The 20,186-nt window shown below is 40.3% G+C and overlaps 1 protein-coding gene and 1 long non-coding RNA gene across 6 annotated transcripts in view; both read right to left on the bottom strand.

The window, feature by feature from the left end:
- Positions 1-20,186, bottom strand: part of ARHGAP6 (Rho GTPase activating protein 6) — a 339,527-nt gene that overhangs the window by 103,656 nt on the left and 215,685 nt on the right. The gene's annotated exons all lie outside the window — the stretch shown is intronic.
- LOC140646102 (uncharacterized) lies at positions 16,295-18,763 on the bottom strand. Its single transcript, XR_012040333.1, has 3 exons — positions 18,713-18,763; positions 17,053-17,165; positions 16,295-16,815 (listed from the first exon to the last, which is right to left on the bottom strand). It is a non-coding gene; the product is annotated as an uncharacterized lncRNA (long non-coding RNA).

Here is a 20,186-nt window from a genome sequence, read left to right as displayed (position 1 = left end):
TCTTGGTACAACAATATCCCCCAAATTGCTTTCATTTCCAGGTGGAGGTGCTCTGTGTTGTACATGCTGGGAAGAGAGAGCAAGTTTTGGATCATCGTATCTCCCAGCTTTCCTTCCTCCAGCCTGGAAGGCCAACTGCTTGCTGAGGGAACCTACACTCTCAACAACGCAACTTTCCTGCTTCAGGAAGGGGGCAGCCTTGACTTAGCTTTGACCCACACCTCTGAAAAGAGGAATCTCATTGCAAGTAGCAAAGGCTTTTCCATGGCCTCCCTTGCTTCTGCAGAAAAAGCACCACCCTGGCAGTATGGAAGCTCTAAAAAACTTAGAGCCACTATACTCTGTTGCAGCCCAGCTTGATTTTCACCTCTGAAGAAGTTACCACCCAAATCAATCACATGACTTCACAACAGTGATAAAGTAACAATAATTATTTTTGAAAAAATGAGTATTTTGACAATGTGTCAGAATTTGGCTTTGCTAATGCAGATGCTCCATGGCGAACACATCTAGGAATCGGAAAAAAAATGGCTGCTATTTTTCCATAACTTGTGTTAGCAGATTTGCACTTTCAAATTCAGGTGGCAGAAGCTGGGTTTTGTGTGAGCTTTAAAAGTACAGTTGTTGATGCTCCTCTCCTTATTTTGATCTATCTAGTTTTGCTAATAGAATTCCCAGTGAGTGAGTATAAACACCAGCTTCTCCTAACAGAGATGTTATATATTCATAAATAGATGGATAGATATGTAACCACCTAGGCAGCACACACAGCAGTGAGAGCTATGGAAATTCTTTCACTCTGAGACTTCACACGTGCACAGTCCAGACACCTCGCCACCACAGCACAGGCAAGGTGGCAGTGAGAAACCCATTGCTTAGCCACGACGCATGGGAAACAGCAGAAAGGCAAAACAGGATGAAAGACTTGTCAGACCCGTGAATGTAAATAAGCACTGCTGTAAAGAAGTAACAGCCCCTACACAAGTGCTGTTGTTACATTAAATGCTAAACACACCTCGTAAAACTGCATGTAACTATCGATATTGCTGGCAATGTCGATCATATAAATACTTAGAAACAAAGGCCAGGCCTCACTGAAAACTCTCCAAATGTCTTTGGGTTAAGAAATATTGCAGCCCTTTGTGCTGCAAGGTTGGACTCATATTTAACACTCAGGGATATCATATATCAAAGAGAGCTTCTTCCTTTAAAGAGCTGAGTGCCTTTCTTAGAAAGCTACCAGAACTTCTCTCCGTCTTTTTTTGGCGGTCTCACATCACCAACAGTTATCATATGCAGACATTAGGCAACAGAGATAACACTCCATAACTCTCCATATACTGGACTGGGTCCTGGATAACAAGACCTACTGCAACTGGTCCAAATAGGGCTGGAGCTGTCAAAAGTTTCACTCTCGGGCTATGACCACAGCTGATTCAACAAATTCAAAACCAACTCCTTTTAGCAGAGCATCAATTATTCGATAACAAAAGTCAACATATATCTCAGTCACCCCTTATCTGCAGCTAACTCTTTAACTACACTCAGGCTGTAAGGCTACAGCTTACTCATTGACTCGCCAGGTTTCACACGCTACATAAGAGCTTCCTCCAGAGGCTGCGGCGATACAGCGCCATGCTCCGGCATCCCACGCTGCATTCCCACGTACCAGGCACTCCCCGGGCGTCTCCATCAGGAGCCCCCACGCAGGAGGGTGGCCATGGCATGACCCCAACGCTGCCAAGGGGGTTTTTTCTTCACGGGATGTGATCAAGGGATGCTCAAGAGAGTCCTCGGGGGACTCCTCCTCACTGCAGCCTCACGGCGCGACCTCTCCGCTATCCACGAGATAAGGAGCACACTGCAGAAAGCCTCGCTCCTTAAGTAAGGGAGCTGGTTAGGAAGGGGTCGTACTCACCAGCATCCGCCTGGGAGAAGCCGTCCGTGTGGTCTGCAGAGAACCCCTTCTGTGTCTCTCTGAGCCTTCCCAGACTGTCAGCGTTTGCACTGACACCTTGAGCATTGCCTCCCTGACCGCTCACTCAGCTCCCTCCCTCTCCTGCCTGCTGAGGGTTTAGCATCTTTCTTTGATGTTAGGCTCAGCCTTGGAAAGGGTAGCCTGCACAGAGCCAGCCAGGAGATTTCTCTCCCAGTTGATGCTGTTATGTTCACTGCTACAGAGCTGGGTCCTACAGCCTGCGCATACTCTCACTGCTTTTGCTTTTTTAGGTTGGTTTTTTTTGTTTGTTTTGTTTTAAATATAACAACCTTTTTACCCTTCAATTTAAATCGGTGCATTTAGGGATGCATTAACACTAAACTAGAGCATGGAAACCCAGTCACGCCTACAGTTTTATACATCTCTCCAGAGCAATCACATGAACTTGTTAACTGAGTAAAATCAGTACAAACTAAATCAGATTTTCCTTCTACCTTATAAAATGCAGTGGTGCCTCAGATGACCTCGTGCACTTACCTTACAGAAAGACAAGTGCTAACATATACTTCAAAACATTGGAGAAAAAAGCTATCCTATCATAATTATGAGCCGAGTCCCTGCCAGGCCAGCTTCCCTTTCAAAGGCAGAATTTTGCCCACTAAATTTAATGTTTATGGACAATTTTGCACATGGAGCCTCCTATCGTTACAGCTGAGCACTTGCTTTCATTGAAGAACCACAGAGAACCATTCGCTGGAAAACATGGACCATAACCTATTCTGTTCAGTTTCCCAAATGACAGTTTTCTGCCTTCAGTAATGTTGAAGACAGGAGTGCTGCTTTTTCACAAGAAAATATTATCATCAATCGCATAAACTGAGCTTCAGTTCAACTCCTTCGGTCTGTAATTCCATCAGTATGAAGGCAGAAAAATCTTTGGTTTAGTGCTACTTTGAAAATACTTCATAGTAGCTCTTTCTAGCCATTTAATAAGAATTCACTTTCAAGACAACTGCGAATAACTTCTTGTCTGACCAGCGGGTGGGGGGCAGGGAGCGCAGTGTTTTTTCTTTATGTTTCCTAAGACAAAACACGTGTAATATCCATGTTCAAAAGGTTTTTAACTAGCACTAGCTTAGGTCACTAAATTAACCTGGATAAAACCTATCTGAATATTCTCATATATTTTTGTCTCAGCCTTCCATTTTTACTGATGCCAGTGATGACCAATTAGTCTGACGAACTGCAAGTAATTTCCTTTTGCTTTCAAATTATACCAACATTTCTTTAGGTGAGAAACTTCAGTTTATCTAAAGAAAAGTCTGAAGTGGTTGGCTAAACGAGACACTAATACTCCAATCATTCAGTAAATCTCAAAGTTTAGTTGTTCAGACCATTTACAAATGTGTGCTGCATGCCTACACCTACCGTCAGCGTTAGCATGCTCCAGCTGAGCACCCAAGAATCAGAAGCCCAAGAATTGTATCAAAAAGTACCAGCATTTCTGGTTTCAGAAGGGGAAAAAAAAAAAATTCAAATAAATACCTGCATGCTCTCCCATGTCAGAGCATAATCCACAGTATTAAGTGGGAAGCTTATCTGAAACAGTTAAATAGAGCTGAGGGGAGATACCACACCTTCAAATATATGGAAGGTTTGCATACTGTATATGTAATCCCTCGTTGACCATCATGCTATCTCAAGACATTTTTCCATATTTCAAAACAATATAAGCATAAAAATGTTGGTATTTTCTGTTACATATAGTTCTTCATGTCACAGGTACCCTTATCTGTTCCCTAGAAAATCAAGTATCTTCCTTTCACCTACACACTAACAATTCAGTGGTGCTGAAAGATTTCCATTTTGTGTGACTTAAAGAGCAGAAACAATGCATATCGATCAAGTACAAGAAGTTCTGCTGGTGTCTCTCTACTAATGCGGTCCTAGTTGGCAGTCATGGGATGCTGGCTGGGGGCAGTCAGATGCAGTGGAAGAGATGAGAGCCAGCCTGAAAGAAGTCCAGACAGAACAGAAGAAAAATAACTCTGGGTAGCTGAATCAATAAATTTGACACAAAAACAAGAAGGGAGATGGGCAGTAGTTGGAATAGCACAGAGAATCAAGACTGTAACATGCTTCTTCAGATGAGAGAGATGAAAGCAGGTTTGTATCACTAAGGGAAAGATGGTGAGATGTAAAGGAGAATATTACAGCAGGGTGACCCTGAGGGAGCCTGAAGGAGTGAGCGTAAAAGATTTGGAGATGGGGTTGTGTCACTGGGGCAAGCGAATGAGTTAAAGAAAAACGATGACCTATCTCAACATCTAGGGAAGGATGCAGAAGGAGAGGGTTGTCGGAGGAAAAAAAAATTAAACAGGATGCTATGGGGAGGAAGAACGTCATGTCACACATTTCAAATGTTGCAAATTTCTGTTGGGATAAAAAATGGTCACTAGCACACAAGTATCTAAAGAGCAAGCTTTCTGCCAGTCTTCCCTTTACTTCAAATATTTCAGTTCTCTCTCTCATCTCACATAAATCCACAAAATGGCTTACTGAATGGCAAGAAGGTAGTAACTAGTCCTCTACTGAGTTTTAAAATGCAAAAAATTGGTAGTAAATGTTTATTACTTTCTCATCCGTGCAAAAAAATGTGCATGCTTCATGCACTGCTTCACAGCAACTCAAGAGCAGTGAACATATTCCAGTTAAATACCTCAGTGTCATTCACTTGAAAACCTGCTCTTAGTTCAGTCATAATTTTTAGAAAGTGCACAGTATAAAATTGTCACTAATTGTATCGAAGGTAACCTTTTTTTTAAAATGGCAAAATGAAACACAGGATTCAAACCTACAAACCTGGGAGCTCTGGTTATGAGTTGTTAATGCTCAAAATATTAGCAAGGACATCTGTAACATAAATCTTACTTCTAAAGAGCTAGGTAAATATGTTTGGTTCATGAAAACAGGGCTTTAACACTGGTATAAAAATGGCGTAACCTTATATTAAAGATTCCATAATTGTTCATATTTATGTTTCATTTTATAAAGATGCTTAATGGTTTAATACTTACTCTTTAATTCAAATCAGTAACCTTAACTCTACCTTTAATTAATTAATTCTGATCTTACATAGAGAACCCAAGGGGGAAGCAAAGTGCTACATAAGTGACCCTTTGCAGCCTAAGACTTCCAGCAAGATTTCAAAAAACACAGAGTATTAGCCAAACTGTCTTCCCCTGAAATTCAGCTGTAAAATGCCCCCAAATTTCACTAGTAAACCTGAAACCATCATTAAATTTAAATAGGTAACCTTGAATTGGCAAATAAAAGCTCAGGTTAAGATACCTTTTTGTATCTTAAAGTGAGTGTCTTCATACTCTGGGACATGATGTGTGGTTTCTGCTCTGGTATCACTCCTCCCAGATGCTAGCAGCCAGCTGGGTCCTAAAAAAATTACAAGGGTTAAATTCTCTCCCTTAGACAGTAGTTATTGGAGCATGTCTATGCCAGGGCTGGTTCTGCAACACTGCTGCAGGGAGGGCCAGCAGAATTCCCCTCCTGCCACAAGTTTTCATCATCTTTCATTTGCTCTATAATACATCATCGTTCCTACATTAAAAAATAATTCCATGGTAACCAAAGGGAGTTTAAAAAACTTTGCAAAAAATAATCATGGTAAGGGGAAGGGAGAAGATGAGAAGAAAGGAAGCTATGAGACAAAGAAGGCTCAGCCCAGTGACATCCACATCTAACAAAATGTATTTGGACAGAACAAGGAACGCATTATTCCCTTGCAAAGTATACTTTCCAGAGATGCTTGAATCCTTGCTTTCCGGTGTGCAAATAGTTTCTTCTCTGCTGTCTCCATAAAGATCAGGCAGTCTCATAAATGCAGCTGACTGGGCAAACGAAGAGCCGATTCTCAGCTGAACTCATAAATTACTTATTGTTTTAATATACTGGAAAATTGGCAGGAAGCGGGGGAAGGTACACCAGTTACACAAGACTTTATACCATCACTTATCCTTGCCTTCCATTAAAAAAATGTTAGTTGCTGTAGCAACTGTCAAACCACACTCCGGTTCTTCTTCCTCCAAGATACAGAACTTCTCCAAAACACTCGCATACAACACAGTCCTCCCCCAGACAAAGGACACGGTTTCTGGCACTTTCGCATTGTTTAAAAAGAGAGAGGCTCTCCAAGAAGCTGACAAATCCTTCACAGGGCTTTTGCTCCAAGGTATGCTTCTGTAGAGACAATTACCTGAAATCCTTAAAATTCTTTTTTTTTCCCCCCTGCCTCTACCTCTTTCCCCCCCCCCCCCTTCCTTTTTTCCCTTCTGTCTCTACATTACAGAGAACGCTACTCCACACAGCTTATTTCATCACCACATCTTCCACCATTAAGCAAAATGCCTACACATCTGTCAGACATGACTCCCTCTCTCATTCCCTCCCTCATGGGAAAGGCACGTGCAATGGGGACATCATCTCATAACACACACGTTGCAACATCTCTAGGTCAGGAAAGGCAAAGTCAAAGACACGTCTCCTACCCAGCACCTAAAGAGACAACCCCTCTCCACAGCCACCGCTTCTCATTCATTCCTAGGGGATCCTTGCTTTGTCACCACAGAGAACAAGCCTTCTCTCAGCTGGCTGAAATTCTCCTCCACTGGCCACATTTGAATAGGCTACAAACCAAAAGAAAAGAGACTGGAAACCACTGGCATAAAGAAAGCCCTTGAGAAAGCTTTGTCAGAAACAGGACAAATCACACACTACTGAAGAAAATCTCATGAGAAAGTGAAAAATATATTCCTCCCCTTTGTGCAGCGTGCCAATGTTAACGATAAGCAAAGACCCCTGGGAAGCTCTTACATGTTCAAGGACACTGCCCAGGGCACAATATTTGTACAGTAGAAGAGAGGTTCTTCCCACCTTCTTATTTCCCTCAATCCCCAGCAGCTCCATTCTATTTCCAACCAGAATTTGATGCTTAAAATATTTTCAGACCTAAATGGTTTTGGTTTTAAAAACTATTAAGGCAAACAAATCTGTTCTCATACCTAATGGGATCATTATTTTTAATTGCTGTCTAGAAAAGAGAGCATCGTAGTATTGCACAGATTGTATTCAGGAATATATACAAATTCTACTCTTCCAAAACAATTTCAGACTTGGATATACTTACCTTTTCCTGTCATAGTAGTTTTATCGTAATTTTCCTGTGAAGAGTCTTGTAAACTGGGGGATTAATGGTTTCACATAAAATTATTTTTGGTTCTTCTAGAAGGGTCCAAGCTACCCAGCCACTTCACCTTGCAGTTCATTTCTTCAGTGCCATAAGTATCACCTTTGTTGCCTTCTACCAACCCACTTGTTTCTGTGACAAGGGCAGAAATGAACTGAAAATGTACCACGTACTTGTTCTGCCTACACCAGCAGAAAGCACTTAGGCAACTATGGGAGGAGGGGTTAGCATGTCTGTCCATGCAAAATTAATGGCAAAGTAATATGCACAAGCATACCCTAAAACCAGCTTTCTGTGAGCACTTACAGTGGAAACAGCTGCATACTGGCCCAGCTACACAGCATAAACAAGGTCACTTGACTCCTGGGAGCAGTGACACACAACCACCCGTTTGAACTGCAAGCACTGAACCGATCTATTCTCCAAGTTAACAGCAATCACTCCCTGTGATTAGGTGAGGACCGCTGAGGGATGTCCTTACTCGGTCCCAGCCCTGCCCACCAAGAGCAATAGCTGAAAGTAGGCATTGCTGGCTGATCTTCCTATCAGAAATCCCAAACCAGCTGACATCTTTTTGCTGCACTTATGAGATTGTTGGACTGTTCCCACACCCTAGTTCTTCTTCTGGTCTCTCTCTTTTGCATCTTGTGTCTGAGCAGACACTCTAAGCAGCTTTGTTTTCCTGTGCCCAGTCTTCCTTTCACACTCCTACTGACACTGCCTCTCTCTCACCACATCCCTTATTTCTATGGTATCCCATAATTTATCCAGACTCATGCACTTGCATGACAAGGACTCAGGCTGCTAGGCTAATGAACGCTCCTGAATGAAGTGCAAGATATCATTTGCTTTTTACTACCACTTAGCATCTGCAGATCTTCTGCACAGAACGAAGAAACACACGACAGCCAGCAGCCTGAGGCCACCTTGCGACATTTTGAATGTCAGACTTAGGGCTGAAACAAAGAACTCCAAACAGAGCTACAAACAAGGGGTGCTGTAATTTGCACCAAGGTTCCCAAACCAGAACTGTGAGATTTACATCCAAAAAAGGCACAACAGAGTAGGGCCTCATTAACTACAGTGTGCTTAACCATAAAGCAAAGCAAGCAATTCCATCCCATTCATTCACCAGCTAAGATCAGTCAGGAATCTCACTAGGGATCTTCATCCTAAACATGAAAAATATCCATGCTGTTATGAAGCCATACGCAGGCACGCTTTCACAGATGTGGGCAGACTGGATTGAGAAGTTACTGACCCTAGAAATTCATTACCACTTTACAGCTGGCAAATCATAGTTGAGCTAGCTGTTATTTAACATCTATGCTTCGTTCTTCAGTTGATTCAAGTCACCTCATTGATCTACATTAAAAGAGAAACGGAAGCATTCACACTACACGTTATGGTGTGTTGTCTATGACAGCCATAAAGCATAGGTCATACAGCTGTAGGCAGACACTAAACTGCTCCAGCAGAATGTGCAAACATGCACCTTCTGTGCTAGAATGATATATATGGGCTGATATCACCTGGATCCCTTCTGCCTTTGTATTCACTTTCCATCTTCATTTGTCTGTGACTTATCTTGCATGTGTTTGGGAGAAATGATTTTCAGAGTGCTGCTCATTGAGTCCTTGCACATATATTCAAGTTTCAGCTCTGGGAGAAGCTTACGTGTGCTGTACGCTCACAAGAGGAATAACCACAAATTGCAAATTATGCATGCTACATATACAAAGGCAGTTCATCATAATTTGCCTAAAACCAAGGATTACAGGAAGATGTGTTCTCCTTGCCACAGCCATACAAAATGGGGAAGGTCTTTGCTCATCAGGGTTCAGCACCTTCTGGTGATTATTAAGGCTCCACCTCAAGAGTGGGATATTGTACATGATGTGAGCGTTTGAGTGTTACTTAAGCTGCCCTGAGTGACAATTCTTGCAGTGGTTTATACCTCTAGCTCATGCCTAGACAGCAATGAATGCATCTGGGACACATTACAAAAAAAGTGACACATAGCTAGTATTGCAGCCATTTTAACTTGTTTTTATTATCCCTATACAAAAATGTCCAGATTACATAAACCTCTTCAAATACAGCATTTTAAATATGATAGCCAGCTGACAGGACCAGCCATCGAGCAAGAGGCTTCTTAATATTCCTTTAAATACTTCCTCTATTATCTACAGCTTTATGTTTCATGTTACACTATGAGTTTTATCACCCTTTTTTGCTGCTCCAATAGTATTTTCTGTTGCAACCTTATCTCAGTTTCAGTACCACGCCTATTTAATCTGAATTCTTTTGTTTTAGAATAATGACAATGTACAAGTAGCTCTGCTTCATCAAATATTACAGTATTTTACTAGAAGTTATTGTAAAGGGACACATGTTCAAGCCAAGTTTTATCCACATATAAACAAGGTGACACTTTAGAAACAGAAATTATAAAACGTGGAAGAGGAACTATCTAACTTGGCTACAGAGATACATTTTAAAATTCTTTAATGTTTTTTATAACTTCAGATTTTTAATTTGCGAGACATTATCTCAGTCTGCATGTAAATAATAAAGTGAACCTGTTCTTTCACACAAGCAAATCATATTTTATAACATTTTATTCTGAGCTCTGCTTTAGCTACAAACCCAAAAAGGACCTCTTATCCCACATATCCCACTCCTGGAGCTAATTACTAGAAACTCAGCTCCCTTCAGATGAAAAAAAACAGGGACTAAGGGAGAGAGAAAGAAGTTCATACCCATTTCCTGAGACAGGAAGATTGAGTGCATATGGCCTGATAGAAGGAGGGAAAAAAAAAACCTCAAATGTCTGAGCCTAGTAGCTTAGCTACTTGTGAACACGCACCAGGATACAGCAAGTTCCTCCTCCCCAAAAAAGTACGATGAGTCATACACTATAGCACAAGCCTTTAGGTTACTCTTTTTTGTATTTTTTTTAAGTTTCTAAATAAAAAGTTTTACAGCATTGAAGAAGAGTAAACAGCTTCAGGATAAAGCAAGGAAATGTAAGAAAGCTTAAACTAGGAGGGATTTTCCCATATGACCACCTGTGATGGTACCAAAAAAGCAAAGAAAGTCAATTTCTTGAGAAAGAAGGATTTTTCTTCTTTCATTCTTTGCATTTTCATTCTCTCCATTTATATGAGGAGCTGCTGCTCCTTAAAGGTGATGCATTGCAATTGCACAAATAGCTTCTTCTCCATCTCACTCAGAGGCAGTTTGTAAAAATAACAGAACAACAACAAAAACCAAAAGAACCCCACCCCTTACCAGCTTAAAAAATTTTATAGTAAAGAATATAATTTTGATCCAAAGAATGCATTTTTGCAGTTGCAAGCAGACTAGCATGCATATGAAGTCTGACAGACATCCTCTTGCAGATATCAACTACTGTTAGAATGTAGAAGCATTTATCAGGAACTTCAGAATTAAAAAAAAAAAAAACAAACAAAAAACAAAAAACCCCAAAAACTGTATTTCAACGAAGTGCAGTATAATCACATTTTAATAATAAAATCAACATTATGATGGAGGAAACTACTATGAGACTGCAAGATCTTGAATATTTATTGAAAGAACAGTAATGGTGAAATAAGTCAATTCTTTCTCTTTAGAGAAAGGAATTCAGCTCTGAGCTATGGTTAGGATGTAAATATAATATCAGTTCCCAAAATATCAGTCTTAATCAACAGAGAATTTTCCCAGTCAAATTTAATTTGGTACTGTGAGAAGACAGAAGGCTGACTATAGCTTCTGTTATACCATGACATCTATGTATGGATCTGCCCACGTTCGTAACACTGCACATAAGAGCAGGGAAGCTCAGGCTACAACAGCTTGTATCCAGACTGCCCAAACATTTGTCTGGATTACAGATTACTTGCTCTTTTTTTTTTTCTGCCGCTCTGTCTTCTGGAGGCTTCACAGTCCCTTCCCAGCCACACGGCTGGAAGGACACCTCTTACCTGACAAAGTGCCAGCTCCCTCCATAGTGCACATCTGCTCAAGTAAGTGCATGGGAGTGCCTGTGACCACTGGGTCACAAAGTAAGGGCTGCCTCAGCATCCATCCCATCCTACAGCTAGGTATGTTCCTGTTCCATGACCAAGATGTTGGTGTCCCCCGCCAAATCACTACATATTCACCCATGGAGAAATTCCTACACTTTGTTACTGTGATGGAAACACTGCTGGTCACGCAACAGAGGACTCCATAACTAGCCTTGGAAAAGACAAAAGATGAGGCACAGCTGAGTTACAAAGCCTTAATCTGGTGGTAAATAGCTTGACAGTTAGGAAGAGAAAGGGCAGAGAGAGGACAGCACACTTGCAAGAGAAGGAGGAGGAATGGTCTTAGAGACATTTCCAAACTAGGTTTGACTCACAATGCATTTCACTAAAAGGAAAATACAGCTTCAAAAAAAAGGGAAAATCCCTCACTATCTTTTACAGAACTTAGCTATCAGAATGTTACTCAGTAATTAACACTGTTACCTGGTTATCTGAATGCAGAATTTGACCAATGCAGAAAATATCCAGGTGAGCAATCTGGGCAATTAGAAATGAATGACTGACAAGCAATCTTGAGATGTTCAAGTATGATTAGCATTTGTTAAACATGAAAGGAGAAAGGAAGGTGAAACAGCACTACCACTATACTATCGTATAATTAGTATCAAGCTGTGATGTCACTCGTGATGTCAAGATGTGGACTCTACTCATGTACGCACTCAAAAATGTAACCTATTCTGAGCTTTGTCCTGGGAAGAAATATTCCAGAGTTCAGAGAGGAAACCACTTCATCAAATGTCCTTACTAAGCATGATTCCACCAGTCTTAAATTCACTGTGAAACTATATACGAAACATAATAACTCCTGCCTTTTCTTAAAAACAAACCTCAATATTGTAAATAAAATTCAACAGAAACTTACCAGTCAGATGCATGTATATTGCTCTCTCTTGCCAACACAAAGATAAGCACCAGAAAAATAGCTGCTTGCGAGAAATAAGCGACAAGCTTACTTCCAGAAACAAATTATTTTAAAAACTTCAGCAAAACTGCTATTTCAGTTGCTTGTCTGTAATCAAGTCACCCCAAAATTGACATTGGATTAACTCACAGTTAACATGATCTTTACAAAAATTAGGTTGTGTTAAACTATGTCTGCATACATATACACATACGTACCTTATATGTAGATATAGCATGCTATACAAAATACATCTGTGAGTGTTTAAAGAGGTAATATTTTTCCAGCCATTCCCTGTTTCCCTTTGGACTTTTAGCTGCTGTTGGCATCTATTGCTCTTTCATTTTTCAATTGCTATTAAAGTTATAGTTACCATTTGAATTACTGTCATGGATCAGGTCATTACAAGTGGGTTGTCCAAATGCTTAACAATAATAGTAGTAGTAGTAATAATAGTAACAGTCTCTGCTGCAAGGAATAAAATTTTAGAACGTTTTTCACATCTGGATGGAGACACACCATGAGTTTCTATGTTGCAACACATTAATCTCAGAAGCCATGAAGCAGGCGGGTTCAGAGTCATACTAGCCTAGCATTATACTTGAGCTAGATTTCCTGTCTAAACACGAACAACTCTGTCAGACAGAGATACCAGCAGAGACAGCGGAGCAGAGTCTGGTCTGTCTGTAAACACCCCACCAGAGTAGGAACAAGAAAAGCAGCAGCAGCTGGACACAGCTGAGCAGATGGGAGAGCAGAGGAAAAGAGTGAGGCTGTACTGGCCAGCATGACAGGCAAAGCTTATGGGGACAAGAAAGAGTTTTACTTATCGTGTCCCCAGCCAACACCATCTACCATGGCTTCCCTGTTCTGTTCAGAACTGGATGATTACTGTCATTTTAGTTATATTTTCCACGCTAGCCCAAAATCAACTCCAAGAGGCTTCTGAGTACCCAGAAAGCAGCAATCAATCCACAGTGACTTCCAACCCCACTTAGCTTTGATGAATCAACCCCATTTAATGAAAAGCTATGATGGTCTCAGATTACAACAGGGTGACATTTGTGAGAAGGGTTCTCTCTTTTACGATATCAGATTGTCTGAAAAGCTACTGCATTTTATAACCAACCTTTCACAGAACTGACGGTATAAACACATATTCTCACACATAACGAATCGAGGACACTCCTAAATTATTCTCTGGGGAGAGAAGGGGGGGGGGAGAGGAAAAGTCAACAGTAGGGAGAAGCATCTTCAGATGAAAGAGAAACAGTAGCAAGATTTTCTGTGGCAATAAGAAAGAGCAGCCAAGAGGGAAATGGTGGGAAGTGGAGCAGCATCCTTCCAGCCATGTGTCAGAGCCAGCGGACAGATCACTGATGCCTGCTGAGTTATCTACCTGTCCCACCATCTGTCTCTAACACAAAAGGTCTCACACCTAAAGGGCCAGGAAGACAACAGACCCAACAAGCTGTGCCCATAGGAGAAATACTCAATCATCAGCATAATCAATAATAATATTTCCAATAATAAATTATTGAAAACGTGAACTTTAAATGACTCAGCTGCACATTTGCATTTTATCTTTGTGTCCATGTATAAACTTTTTAAAGCCGGGGGGGGCGGGGGGTGTCCACATAGGGATTTTACCTTAATACAAAAAGTCATATAAAAATTTACTTTTAAAAGTCCAGTCAGCCTTCTGGACTGATTAAACTACATGCAAGTCAGTTTTATAAATGCATAGCTCTTAAAGAGATGTGCTCTTACAACAGTTCTATAAACATGCTTTGTAAAACATTTATGTGGGCTCAGCATGCGGGCAAATTCACAAATAGACTTCCTAACTCCCTTCTTTCCTGATGACCAATAACCAGAAGAGGAAAAAGAAGAGATTCTTTTTAGAAGAATAGTCTAGACAGTTCAAAAATAGCCCCTGTGCCCTTGCCAGGTGCAAGGGGAATTGGAAAAGTAGGAACCATGGTGCTCACTAAAACCAGGGTGTTGTTTTGACTGTATTTTTCATCCACGCTCAACCTTCTGGATTTCAGCAAGGAGATTTATTCCCATGCAACTCCCGAAGAAGGCCACCTCATCCCAAGGCTTAACTGAGAAGTACCATTGACAGGTTTCCAGGTGGCCTTCATACAGTGCAAAATCCTGAACATTAGGAGTATTTGTGATGCAAAGTAGCAAGAGGTTTCAGAAGGTGAGATGTCTTCAGGGCTTTAGCTCATCCTTCCCCCTCCCCCCCCCGTTGCTCCAATAAAATATTCTTTTTGCTTGTTTGTTTGTTTATCACACACGCTCCACCTGGGGAAGGAGCTAAAAGTAGGGGAAATTGCGTTCCCTCTTCCGTGCCTTCACTTTTCAGAGGAAGAGTTGTTTATTCTTTCAAGTCAATGTGCATGTTCTGTGCACTCAGGATGACATTCCCTCAGTGGAGACACATGGAGTTAGAAAACATCAGTTGATGTTAAATAATCTTAAAATAGAAACACATACAGTGCTGGTTTTAGACATACTAGATAATGTTTTCACATAGTCTGGTTTTGCATTTTGGGGGTTTTTTTCAGTGCATGGGAGATACAGCATCTCATGTTTTAATAGATGTGGTCATTTTCTCTCTGTAGCCAAGTTTACAGATCCTTGCAGGTTCTGCTCCCACATTTGGGGACTCTACATTTCCCTCAAGATCCTGGGTCAGCAGGAATCTGTAAAACTCCACTCAGCCAGTGAGCCTTCACAACCTGAAGTGACTAAAACTAGAGAGTGTGCAGGGACAGCAAGGGCTGTGGCAAGAAGATTTACCATGCAATGATCTGGGAAATTAAAGACTCTGTAGTTCTCTAAGCAGAATGCTAATGCTGTTTACAGACACTGTATCATATAATAAAGTAAGGCTGTGGCCATCACTTGAATTTATAATATTAATTATAACTTACTCTACGCTCAACACTGCCAAACTTCAAGTCTGTAAAAACTAATTCCACTCTGTTCTTACTGGCAGCTATAAGTATGCCATTAGACAGTTAGTACTGTGGAGAGACAAAAGATGAATTGCTTTTTATCTTCTCTTCCCACAGTTTTAAGTTATGATACTGTAGATATGAAGACAGATCTGCAAGTCAAAACTGCTGAACAGTTATCAAGTAGCTAAAGTCTGAACTGACGTAACCTGGATCTACTTGATGCTTCTCCTGTTGTAGCCAGCATGCTGTTTATCTACTCCTCTCCCAGGCTTCCAGCATTTTGTAAATATAGCAAGTAGATAAATAATGAATAAAACACACTATAGAGAAGGCCAAAACGGATTATGCTTGGAAACACCAGTGTAACTAGATATACAGAAAGTTTAACAGGGCAGGTTTTCGGTTTGCTTTGTGACTTTTTAAGTTGATGGTATAAATCAGCTCTGAATTCTTCCCCAAGGCACACCACCACAGCCACTGTCAATCTCTGCCCTTAATTCCAACAGCATACAATGCAAGTCTGTAAACTTGCAAATGAAAAGCATTTTGCAAATGAAAAGCAAATGAAAAGTCTGTAAATGAAAAGCATTACAAGTAGGAAATACCAATGCTGGATGGAGCCCAGATCTGATGATACAGATTACAATTAAAAGCTTGTCAATTTAACAATGACAGCAACTACCTAAACACATTAAGAAATACCTTACAATGCACGTGCATGGGGGGACATTTTCTGAAACTTTATAAATAGCCAGTTTCTTGTAATTCACACTCTCCAAAGGGCCTCTGTTAATGGTTCCTATAAAGCATTGCACATGCAAAACACATGAATTAAATGCCATGGCCAACAGTGAATTCCCCCCGCCCCCCTCAGAAGCACCCATGCATACACTGCTAAATTGTTGGTATGTTTTGCAATGCGGCTGGGAAGGAAAGAAGAACAGTACACTCAGCAAATCTTCCTTTTTTTACTACACCCACTTTAGAGAGTAAGGAAATAGAGTGCCTATAGATATAAATATATTTGCTTAATTCGAAAAAGCTAGTGTTTTACTCTGTATGATGAAATTCAAGCAAGAAGCAAAAGGAAAACAATAGAAAATTATTGTACTGGAAAAAGTGTTCTTGTTCCTCAGAAGAATGTTTATCTTTATTTAAAAATTACAGCCGCCCGAGTTTCACTCTAACTGCTCAAAGATAAGAAATCATGATTTGAAAACACATTCAACTCAATCATCTTCCCACGAAGTGTTAGACTGCAGCAAGTTAGCCCTGATGATGTCTTGCAGACAGACCTGAGGTTTGCAGCAAGATGAAGAAGCCCCCTCCCACGATACAGTGCTCAGAATGGCACTTCAATGCCTAAGAGGAGCTTCTGATAATTTGGAGTTTACACTCAGAATCAGATGTCTCTAGCAATTCAGCATCAAAACCAAAAAGCAGATGAGGTATGGAAGTACTTCTGTTCTTGTAACAGGAATACCGGGAATGAAGACGAATACTGATCATAAGCACGGTTCCTTGCATTTCTAGGTCTTCATGTCAGTACTTCACTTAAGGCTTTGTATTTTTTCAGTCACATTTGAGAGTTCCCAAAGCACTGCTCACTTTAAAATGCATGAATTGGCTTCCCTGGAAATAGCACTCAGCTGGAAAAGAACAAGAGTCATAAAAGTTAAAATTGCACCAGAGAACAAGAGAAAGAAATCCTTTGTGTTTACATTCTGAATTTAAGAAGCACTTTGTTATCGTCAAGATTAGCATAGCATGAGAAAATCTTGGTGGGCAGACTGAAAAGCAGCCAATTTTGACAGCCTGGTTTTCCTTTTATTCTTCCATTCTACCATCTTCCCTAACTCTTGTTCATTCCTTCCCATCGTCCATACCTTTAATCATAATCCAGTTTCCACATCACCTCACAGAATCACGAGCACTCTGGCCACCCTGACACTGCATTATCCTGCAGATATGAAGCAGTTCAGTTTTACACAGAGCCAGCCTAGAGTGGCGGAAGACACATGTTATCCAAAAGCCTAGACATTTCCAGAAAAACTTTGCTAATGGCCAGTCATCGTTCCCCGAGAAGGGTGTGCTAATTAGAACATGAGTACATTTTTGCAACTTCTTCAAAACATTGTCTCATGAGCTCCTTGAGTTTTCATGAGGAATAAAAACTCCTCCTGCTTTTTCCAACAAGAGCTTTAAGTCTACTGTTGTCTCCAGGTAAGGTTTTCTACAGCCAAGAGCATAACATTTCCTCACATAGTTATTGATGCTCTAATTATGAATGTGGCATTTGCCCTGGAAATATAATAGGAACTCACAAATTAGATTACCCAAATTAGGTCCTTTCCCCACACACACTTGTTTGGAGACTATCCCAATTAAGGCCTAACACACAGTTTACAGTTCATGCCCACTTTGTGCTACATCAACAACAGCAGATTTGCATTTAAGTAAATGCATCACAATTCTATACTGTCACAGCTTTTGGTAGATGGACACTTTGCTGTTTTGCAGTGAATTCAGTGAACTGCAGTGAAGCTCCTGCGTTTTTAAGCCCAACCCATGATTATATGGAAATCTCAAAGGTTTGAGCCCTCAGAGTTGTGCAGAGAAGTTTGGAAATATGGGAATGTTTAGAAAACAAAAATCAAAAGAACCAACAAGTATATATTTTTTAAATCTATCTCCATATTTTTCAATCCATCATGATTTCTGGACGCTCCAGATTGGACAGTCTGGCTGCAGAGGAAGGAATTTAAAACAAAGAAATTAAACACAGAAATTTAAAACAAAGAGGTATAGCAAGCTACAAAAAGAATGTAAATACATGCATTGCTTCCTCTCTGCCAAACCGTGGACTGTGCCACACTCATTTGCAGACCTTTTGATTTAAAAGGCAGCTGGCAAGTAAGACTTTTCTAGGCATGGTTAGTTGTGGAATTAATTCACTGTTGGTTTGGTCATCTGTGAATCTTGTGGATATGCTCCCAAGTACTAAGGGAAGAAGCAACTGAAGGACTTCTGTTATTTATAGTGTTTGAATGGGAGAGTTCTACTGTACTACATCTGAAAATGGATATTTAAGTATTGGATGAGTTTTGCCATGAAAACTAAACTACGTAAAAGCGTAAGAAAGCACAGATTGTGTATCTTTTAACATACAAGCAGAAATACACATCACTGCAGTATTGGGGGGGGGGGGGGGGCGACAACCACAAGAAATTACACATTTCATTATGAGACTGTGGTTCTACATACATTTATGTCCAAACATATCCTTATTCATGCCACACTAAATAAGGCGTATCTAAATAAAGTGTATCCATTCAGGAAAAGAAGTTACAAGTCGCTGCAATACTGGACTCTATAGTCTGCTTCACAGGGTTCAGATTATTTTCACTAAGGTGAAAATGAAGTACAGGAAGCCGAGATTATCTCAGTGCTTTACAGACCATTACAAAAAGAAACAAAGAACAAAGGGAGAAAAGAGTTAAATGCTAAGCATAAATTCTGTCTCTCTGGTTCCGCACCCATTTATACCTGCTAAGCGCTGCTGACGGCAGGACCTCCAGATCAGTCTATGATGTTTCAGTTTCACTAAGTGGCAACCTGTGAACTGCAATCTAGCATAGTTGCATTTGAAGAAAATACATCCTTAATTCTTGCTGTCAAAACCCCAACCAACCTAACAATACATACATTAAATAAATAACCATTCGATATTCTCTGAATGAGCTACCGTTTCAAGGCTGAGCATTGTAGTCCATAGTCAACTTCATTTCAAATTTAGTTTCATGTATACATTCAACTGTTAAATGTTATGATCTGTTCTATCTTTTTGAGATGATGGGTGAATTCTCTTTGAATAATACGTCTTACACAAATGTGGTTCACAACTTCTTTGAAGTCCATGGTCAGGTTAACACTTTCCACAAAGCACCTAAAAGTAAAGCCATTGTGGATAACAAGTTGTACTAAATATAGATGTAACATGAAGAATGTCACTACATAACAAATGAGTTTTTATAAACATACACTTTAAGGGGATGGTGTGCCATGTTCTTCCAATTTACCCTCCATTCCACAGGGTTCTACATCTTCCTCTGAGAAATATAAAAAACAAAGCAGTCTGAAAAAAATCTCTAGCTATTTGCAAATTAGATTCACTGAGGAGTTATTTTGGATTGACACAAGCATCACGTTTCCTTCTGACATTCTATAGTCTACTGTATTTAATCACAACCAATGTTTATATTGCAAAACTTTGATATGGATCAGATAGCATGTCACAGCTCTGACATTATACTCAGTGTAGGCTGTTTCCATTTCTTCTTAGGATAACAATTCAGTCATTAAATGTAATATTAAATAAGATTTTAAGACAGTAGATGGCATCACTTAGTTATTTTGAACTGTTGTACACTGACCATTTACTATGCAGCATAATCCATTTTTGAAGATTAGTAAATGGAGCTCTATGGACAGCAGAGAAAAGTGACATTTCAAAAAAGAAAAAATAAGATATTACCGTCTTACCTATCTGGTTGCTTTGATCTGTATGGAGTTTCACACAGGCATCTTAAAAGAGCCCACTGTTTGCCACAGCTGTAGCTGCCCTTCTTTGATTCACCAGATACCTCTGAGCCCCCAGGTGAGCCTCCTACAAGCCATCAGCTGAAGGCATTCATATCTTCACTAGATCAGCAAGAGTAATGGCTGGTTTTCAGAAATCTGGCAGATGTGACTACAGCTTAGTGGTAGTTTACAGACTCTTTTCCTCATCTGGTCCCACTGGGATCACTATTAGAGCTACTCACTATATCACGCCATCAGACACAAATTTGCAAAATATTTTGAACCTCTATTAGAGGAGCTGCCCATTCAACAAATCAGAGTTAACAAAAATGGTGCATGCTAGAAAAACTCTTCATGTCCATCCAGCATCACACGGGAAATAGCAGCCAGGATGAAAACAGACTCGGCTCTAAGCTTTGTGAGTGGCTGCAAAACAAGA

This window comes from Ciconia boyciana, chromosome 1 (assembly GCF_034638445.1).
Source record: "Ciconia boyciana chromosome 1, ASM3463844v1, whole genome shotgun sequence".
NCBI classification, from domain to species: Eukaryota; Metazoa; Chordata; class Aves; order Ciconiiformes; family Ciconiidae; genus Ciconia; species Ciconia boyciana.
The sequence above is the reverse complement of the archived record's forward strand: the minus strand, read 5'-3'. Positions and strand labels throughout refer to the sequence as shown.